Here is a 9,302-nt window from a genome sequence, read left to right as displayed (position 1 = left end):
AGCAGGCCAGCAGTACAGACTGTCAGAAACTGTGCTATATCTATGCGGAAACTATTTTTGGGCTAGCACAAAGAGTAGTCGATGTAATACTGATTACACGACACGTCTTTTATGAATTTCGCTTTTGAGGACGCATAGACACACACAAAAAAAAAACACACACACACAACAATTATGAATATATTTATGTATGAGTGTGTATATGTATATAGGCCTATATATATATATATATATATATATATATATTATACAAATGTTGTATATATATATATATATATCTATATATATATATATATATATATATGTAGCGAAAACTTTGAGCAAAGAAAATGGGTTTTCATCGGGATTCGAACCCGAAACCTCCGGATTACTAGACCGATGCTCTACCGACTGAGCTATTGAAAGCCCTAGATCGGTGTTCGTCCCAAACCCCTTAACTCTCTTTGCTCGTGTGGTCAGAAGCTATAGTGTGTGTATGTGTGCCACACACACACACACACATTAACCTGACATAAACCCAAAGGACGTAAATCAACTTTGGTATAAATGTGAGGGATCGCCGAAGCGATGCAGCTTTTTTTGTAATATATTTTGAAACAAGGAAGGGACGAACACCGATCTAGGGCTTTCAATAGCTCAGTCGGTAGAGCACCGGTCTAGTAATCCGGAGGTCTCGGGTTTGAATCCCGATGAAAACCCATTTTCTGTGCTCAAAGTTTTCGCTATTCATCATTACAATTGTTTCTGGTCAGTTTTTCCTTCCTTATTTCAAAATATATTACAAAAAAAAAAACTGCATCGCTTCGGCGATCCCTCACATTTATTCCAAAGTTGATTTACATCATTTGGGTTTATGTCAGGTTAATGTGTGTGTGTGTGGCACACATACACACACTATAGCTTCTGACCACACGAGCAAAGAGAGTTAAGGGTTTGGGACGAACACCGATCTAGGGCTTTCAATAGCTCAGTCGGTAGAGCACCGGTCTAGTAATCCGGAGGTCTCGGGTTCGAATCCCGATGAAAACCCATTTTCTTTGTTCAAAGTTTTTGCTATTTATCATTACAATCGTTTCTGGTCATTTTTTCCTTCCTTGTTTCAAAATATATTACACACAAAAAAAAAGCTGCATCGCTTCGGCGATCCCTCACATTTATTCCTTGTTTCAATATATATATATGGGTGAGAATTTTGAACGATGTACAATTGCCAATTTTCGTACCTTATGACATTCTTTCCCTTAGAACACGCCAGGATGATCTAAGAAACCAGATTTTTTCATGTCATCTCAAAGATTGGTAAATTTCCTTTCAGGAAATATATGGTTTGGTTGACTTTTGCCTGATATTTTTCATTTCACAAGGACTTATAGCGTAAAAATACGGTAAAAACGCTATTTTCACAATAATTTTTGTTTTTCAAACTAATGATGTGCATTTTTAATGGTACGTGGCATCTAATATCTGACCATGTTCTGGATCTGACATATCATGGGTATGTACCACAAAATTATAAGAACTTTATGAGCACGTATAAAATTACAGAGAACAATTAAAATATCAAAGTCCTAAACAGACGAACGTCCGTGATGCTTTTATTTCTATCGCTGCTGCAAATTCTACTTTGTTGTCCCAACTGTAACGTATACGAAAATTTGGTGTTCCACCTAATGAACATATCCTGCAAAAATTGTACGTCTGCTGGCTGTACATGGGACGTAATATTCTTTTATGCAAAATTATACTCAGTTTTCGTCACGGACGTGCTTCCGCTATTTTCTAATAAAGATCGTAGCCCATGAAACGTTATTGACGATATTGTTCTGAGTCGTAATCAACTAAGATCTAGCAACACGATAATATGTTTGTTTTGAGTTTCTGTCCATCCTTTGTCAAATAGGAACCAAAATTATATTTTTAGACGAACCTCCAAGAAAAAAAGAACGTCCGTGATGATTAAAACGTTTTCGAGTGGGACACCATCTTGCTTTGATGGCGAAGGTGCATTTTACCTTTGGCTCTCTAGCCGAGGAGCTGCATGCCATTTTTGGAGCGGACTGAGGTTCGTCCGCAGTTTTTTGACCATGCAATTCACCAAAAATCAAGCATATAATTAATATTTTCTCTGAAAATTCACCTCCTGATCCCCCTCTGAGCAATACATATGTTGTAAGGATGTCATATATCTTATACTTTGCATTGACAATACCTTTTCAATTTTTTGAAAGAGTTAGGAAGGCTAGGTACTCTCTGCCGATTAGTTATCCGTCCTGGAACATGACCCTAGTAGTAGAACGAACGTCCGTGATAATTCCAGAGAACGTCCGTGACGTATGCAATCCCTCCGATAGGGATAACTTGTCCCGAAAGTGTCCTGTATTCTTTAAAACTTTTGGCTCGAATAGCGACAAATAAAGTTTTACAAAGTAGAAAATGAGTTTAGGGCAGTAGTTTCAGCATTTTTAAGGCGTTATGTGATCATGATGAACAAACAATTGAAAATTTACTCACAATTTTACGCTTGTTTTTCCTCTAATTATACAAAAAACAGCTAAACACTTAAAACAAAGTTATAGGAAAATGGAATTTTGCGTAATCTGTAATTTCTATTTCTTTCTAATGAGGTTCTGGAGACAATTTGTACTGTTGCAGGTTCTGAAAGTTTCGCTCACGGACGTTCTGTCCGAGAAAGGAAATTTCTGACAATTACAAATATATCACTGCACATAAGATTAATGTTAGTTGAAAATATTACCAAATCACCGAGCCGCTCATACCCGAAAGTGAATAGCGTTCAGCACTCAATTTACCTGTAATAACAAACGGAAAACGTTTTTTTCACGGATGTTCGTTGGTTGAATAAGCCAGTGGATTACATAGTAGGAGAAAGAGGATCAGTGCCACTTTTTAGTGACAGGTGCTCTAAGTGTTTATCTTTTGAGTATGGTAGCTGCCGTCTCAAACAGAACACATCCAGTTTTGGTCTCCATAACGGACGTTCGCTGTAATTGCCATGATATTAAATGCCTTAATTCATTCTTATTTTTCTCTTCATGACGATTTTTCTCTCATTCCCTCAACAGCCTGAACATGCTGCGACCAAATAGAAAACAAAAAACAAAACAAACCAAACCAAAACAAATCCGAAAAGTGCTACGCAATCACATTCAGGATAATGACGGAAGAAGTCTGTAATGAGCATGTCTTGAATAAGAAACGGAAAAGTTTCAAAAGGACGTGGAAGCAGTTGAATTAAAATGACTGAGAAACAGAGAAGGGATCGAGCTCCAACACACAGAGAAAATAATTGCCAGTGCACTCCCGTTATACCAAATTCCGCTGGAGAAGTTTTTGTTTGTTTGTTTATGTTTTTTATTCATCGAAATGCCGTCACAAGCGAACAAAAATCATGCAGTATACAATTATTGTCTGATGAAAACACACAAATCCTCCGCTTATCATCAAATGATGTTGTTTTATACTCATCAATGAAAAGCAATATTCATTTGTAATTTTTTCCAAGATTTTTTTTTTTCATTTTACATTTAAGAGACAGAGAGATCGTCAATTTGTTTGTGCATTTGTGCTTACTTTGAAAACACATGTTAAAAAAGTAATGATTAAGAATAGGTTTAAGGTTGCACTTTGATACATTTGCTCTTCCAAAGATTCGTTACTCCGATGTCCAAAGGTTTGTTATTCCAAAATGAAAAACAAAAATTGTAGTTAATTCAGGAGGTTTGTCATTAGAAATGTTCTTCGAAAAATAGATATTAAGGATCATTATTTTTAGGTCCGTTCTTCTAAAAGTGGAATGGGCCTAATATTCGTTTAGGTGAAAACGGTTATTGTGAGGTTTTGAAATTGGAGGATTTTAGTTGTTAACTTGTTTCTCCACATTTGGATAAGCGAACATAATTTTTCATGTTCCAATTAATAAGCCTTTCGGTTAACCTTCGGAGATCCCTATCATTTACCGAATAAAAAAGCTTCATAATTATACGAACTCTATCAATTTTCGTATTGACAAACTGTATGAATAACGAGCCTCCGAAATGACGCGCTTCAAAAAGGTTTGTTATAACAAACCATATTGTATAATATCGAAGTCACAAACATCCATCCAAGTTATATGGACTTATTATGGACTTGTTATGATGAAACTTCGCAGTATCGAACCAATTATCATTTCTGACTAATATAATAACACAAATTCTCCTCGGTAACAGTGTGTAACACAAGGAGCAAACACAGAGGGATTTCTTCCTAACGTATTCGTTTGCCCTCCCCAGCTAAACTTCGTATTTCTATAACGGAGCACATTTCTGTTGTTTTTCTATATTAATTCTTTGTCATAATTTTAGCTGTGACCATGTTCGTTATATAAAAAGCAAATTTTGCATTGTAGACTTTATATAACAACTTTAGGACCTAAATATTTACTCCATGATAACGAAATTTTGATAAATATATTCGTTCTCAAGGATGGACTACGTCACTGAGATTACACGTACGTTTGTACGTTCATTTACGAGAGATGGAAAAATTGTTTTCTTTGATTCCCCAGTATGAGAAGATAAACAAGCTTATATAATTGAGAATTGGTAATATCTATTCAGGATTTTGCAGAGGAGTTTCTTCTCGACATGAAATTGCTGTTTGTTGTGAGTAGAATGCGTTTCCAACTCAAGAGAGCTGCATTGTTCCATATCTTGTTTGTTCCGAACGTCCGTGAGCTACATGCGAACCTCCGTGATGAAAACTATGCTATGTTTGTTGGGTTATAGAGACTGCCCAAATGAGATACATATTAAAAAGGTATATTATTATTTGGGAGTGAGGATTAAAGTATGGGATAGTGAAATAAGAGGTGAAAATATTGAATTTCTGTAAAATGCGCGTAAAGTTAAGAAAGTGTTTAGCGGAAGAGCAATATTTCCACAGAAATGACGAATTTAGTTAAATCATCAGTTGTCTACCATTACGTACAGGTTAAGAGTACAAGCTTAATATTATGCAATCACGTACACATGTCCCTTAAGATATTTCGTTAGGATTTTGAACTGAATCAGATCTTTGGAAACTATGTTAAATGGTATTCAAATGTATGTGCAGTACTATTCCTCACGGACGTTCGCTGCTCTGGACATGGTAAACTTCAGCGGTGAATAAAAACGTGTTCCTCTGGGAAAATCCTAGTATAATTGGGTTCATATTAAAGCTTGAGTTATACTCTTTCAGGTAAGATGAATGATTTGGAGAATTTCCTACTTTTTAAATTTTGCCTTGTTTTGGCTCAATTGTACATCGTTCAAAATTCTGACCCATATATATATATATATATATATATATATATATATTTATAATAGCAGACCCGTAACTACTTGGGGTTCAGGCGATGTTGAACCCCCCCCCCCCCCCCCCCCGTTTGGCAGCAGCAAATACAAAACAAATTAGATAAAAGATATATATATATATATATATATATATATATATATATATTCATATAAACGGGACGGTTTAAGAGTTGGAGTTCCAACTGGCATGACTGGCCGTAATCATTCAAACAGTTGTCAGTTTTCTATTGCAGTACAAAAGAATTCCACTGGTGCATTTGTGCCTCGATCGATTTTCGATGAGGCCGTCTTGCTGAGCAATCTGAAGATTCATTTTGAACGTTAAAATGATTTTGGCTATATTTTGCTTGTTTATTTATTAAAAGAAATGAAATCTCACTTTGAAGCAAATAAAACAAAAGTCAATCCCATCCAGAAATGTGTGCAAAAGTGTACATCAGAGCTGTACCATGGGAAAGTGTTTAAAAATGTTCCATCGTGGAAAGCTGATCTTTTCACTTGTCCACTTTATTCCCCCAAATAAAAGAGATATGAAATAATCTTCTGGTATAATTCTTTATTGATAGATAATATATCAGGTTTTAACCCAGTCATCCCCACTTGAGTAATTTTCATTTTTATTTCATTACATTTTTGCCAAATTTCTATTCGTGCATCCCCGTGTCTTTACCATTATATAGGTTTTTCCAGTCAATTTCATACTTTTGTCACTCAAATTCATTAATGTGCATTCAAATTCACGCAGCGCACGCACGCGAAAATATTCGGGCATTCAAATTCAGAATCCGAGCGATCGATTTCATTTATGGGCGTTCTATTTCGTTTTCCTGAAATCAAATTCACGATTGGGCATTCAATTTCAAAATGCGAGCACCGACTTCCCTACTCGTGCATTCAAATTCAAGCGATAGTCACGTGATAGTCCCAATGAGCTTGTTTGGAGCGTTCAAAATCATTTTTAGGCGATCAAGTTCCTACTTCGTGCAGTCAATTTAACGAGGAAAATGGAGTAGACTTTTAAAAAAGGAAAAGGGGCCAACACAACCAATGAAGGCTTGCATGTAGTGTAATTATGTTTGTTTACAGGTTCTACATTCTTGTTCTCTGTTCATGTATTCTTTGTTTTTCATCTCAATGAATTTCAAATTGTAATGTCCAGTCAGCAGTGCATCCAAAGAACACAACGACAATTTAATCATAATTTTGTGTCTTGATGATACTGCATGCTGACAACGCCCCAACACCAACCACATAATGACAATTCATCAATTTAAAGACAAATTGACACACAATGATCTCACATAGTCCCGCAAAAGTAAATCAATAAGACAGCAATACACTACAAACAAGACGTATAAAATGTTCATGTATCAGTTTCAATATAGTCGAAATTGTTTTTTTTTTTCCTCGAAAGTGTCAAACAACCCTCCGTATTATGCTCGTCTGTAGGCCTATACAGTGCCTAATGTTTGTTTGTTTGTTTCATTTTCCGTCAAAGATGATGGCTGGATAACCCATATTCAGCTGCAATAGTTGGTGATTCATATGGGGTCCAGCTGGACGTTCTGCTCTTTGCGACGAATGAATTAAGTGGGATCTTTTACGTGCATGAGTTGTGACTGACTCTCTCACACATGGGACCTCCGTTTTATGTCCAATCCGAGGGACATGTGCCTGTATATTTCTTTTTGCTCAGCGCGAGTTAAAATTGTCAATGAACAGGTGGACCTCTACTGCAAAATAAATAATCATAAAAAATCCCAATATATTCAAAGCCAAATGAGAAACATATGCATACACGCCTCCAAACTAACTAAATTCAGGACTTCTTTTAAATTGAATGCAGTTATTTAGAACATGATTTCCTATTCACAAATTTGAATGACCGACGAGATTCCGTCGGCAGCTTGACATGAATTTGAAAGCTCATTGATGAAATGCGTGCTCCTCTCTTAAATTTGAATGCTCCGATAGTGAATTTGAATGTTTCGTTAGTGAATTTGAATGCTCCGACAGTGAATCTGAATGTTCGGATAGTAAATTCGAATGATCGGATTTTGAATTTGATTGCTGATTCAGTGCTGCGAGCGTGGAATGCGTGAAATCGAATGCTCGGAATAGGAACTTGAATGACAAAAGTATGAAATTGAGCGGGAAAACCTATAATGTCACCTATCTTTAATACGAAGGGATAGTGAAAAGTAATTATCATGACAAAAACAAAATTATCCAGGAGAGTGGCTGGTGATTATATAATAAGACACGACTCAATTCCCATCTGCGGGGCGGATCCAGTTTGGCACATCAAATATTTTCGAGTGGGGGCATTGAACATCTGGAAAGGATAGAAGACGGTTGGAACTCCATTCTCTTGAACCTCTTTGGTATAAAAGCGTCCATAGGGGGAACATACGTCTGAAAAAGGGGTACCTTAAAGGGAATTCGTTCCAACGGGGATTTTTTTTTTTTTATATACCCCTAAGATTTTGACAATTTTTTTCAAAGCCTTATCATTGATCTTGAGCTTCAGGACTACTCCACAGAACGGCACAGATGGCATAATGATGTGTATAGATTGAGGACTGTACTATCTAGGGGAGATTGGCAGGAATGCAAAAAGTATGTGTATACATTGGATGTGCATAGAAAACTGGACATTGGGGGAATTAAGGTATATCTGCTTTATCTAAAAAAAAGCTTGTTCTATTCGTAAGATACAGAATTTAGTGGTATAAGATGCATTTTGTGCTCTTGTCAGCTCAATCCTGCATTGAGTCCATGTTAATGCATGATTTTTCAAAAGGGTAATATTTGCATTTTTTTCTGAATATTTTCGTGATTGTTATTGAAATTCCCACAAACTCTCATTAAAACCTTTGAATTGAATTGAATTTGAATTGAATTTATTCCGCCTTTCCCCTTTCGGCTGGAAATAGCGTTATAATCATCATCATTATTGTTATTATCATTATTATTTTTGTTATAATCCGCCTTTCCCCTTTCGGCTGGAAATAGCGTTATTATCATCATCATTATCATTATTATCATTATTATTTTTGTTATAATCATTATCATTATCATTACCATAATTACCATCATTATAAGGCCTGTAACTAGTGGGAGTTCAGGCGATTCTGCAGAATGGATGGGAGAGCTTTTCTGTATGTTTTTTGTTTTTGTCTTTTTTTTTTGTCTTGTTTTTGTTTGTTTTATCCTTTTGCCTGTCAGGTGATTAAACCCGGAAGATGCAACGAATTTGAAGTGAAAAGATCCACTTTTTCTAATTCTGACCCGTTCCATACAAATCTTAGTTACGAACCTGATTATTTGTCTAGGCAAACATTAGGCCACATATATGTACAAATGTGCTTATATAAGTGGATTATTTAGAACATACAGACAGATAGATTATAGGGACACGAATGAAATGATTTATATTCCGATCTTGTTGAATATCACAGCTTTTCACGGGTTACCAATAATTGCTTGTGCCTGAAAACAATTTTTGTATCATTTTCTATTTCAGATTACATAGAAGGCACCCAAGCCCAAGGTAAGAATGTCACTTTACCGTACAGTGACACGAATTTTAGTGACATATTTATGAACTGTATATATTGGCAGCAAAACTTGCACAGAGATGTGGCTGATGTTTGGTCGCATCCCTTTAATTAAGCTTTCTGGCGCATTGTCCTTGAGAATCTACGTTGACAATAAAAACATGTAAAACTTAAGTAACCTTCAGTTTTATACATTCAAAAATATACTCAACATAATAATAAGAACAAAACATATAAAATCACAACACATTACAACACACGAACTGTTGTGTTTTATATATATACATATATATATATATATATATATATATATATATATATATACATATATATATATACATATATATATATATATATATATATATATATATATATATATACGTCG

At 35.4% G+C, this 9,302-nt stretch overlaps 1 non-coding gene across 1 annotated transcript; it reads left to right on the top strand.

Moving 5' to 3' along the window:
• The first annotated feature begins 955 nt into the window (after positions 1-955).
• Trnat-agu (transfer RNA threonine (anticodon AGU)) lies at positions 956-1,029 on the top strand. The gene has a single exon. It is a non-coding gene; the product is annotated as a tRNA-Thr (tRNA).
• The last annotated feature ends 8,273 nt before the right edge of the window (positions 1,030-9,302 follow it).

Source organism: Diadema antillarum, unplaced genomic scaffold (assembly GCF_040938485.1).
Source record: "Diadema antillarum isolate AM-2024a unplaced genomic scaffold, OU_Dant_1.0 seq00001756_RagTag, whole genome shotgun sequence".
Classification (NCBI taxonomy): Eukaryota; Metazoa; Echinodermata; class Echinoidea; order Diadematoida; family Diadematidae; genus Diadema; species Diadema antillarum.
This window is presented reverse-complemented; position numbering and strand designations above follow the sequence as displayed.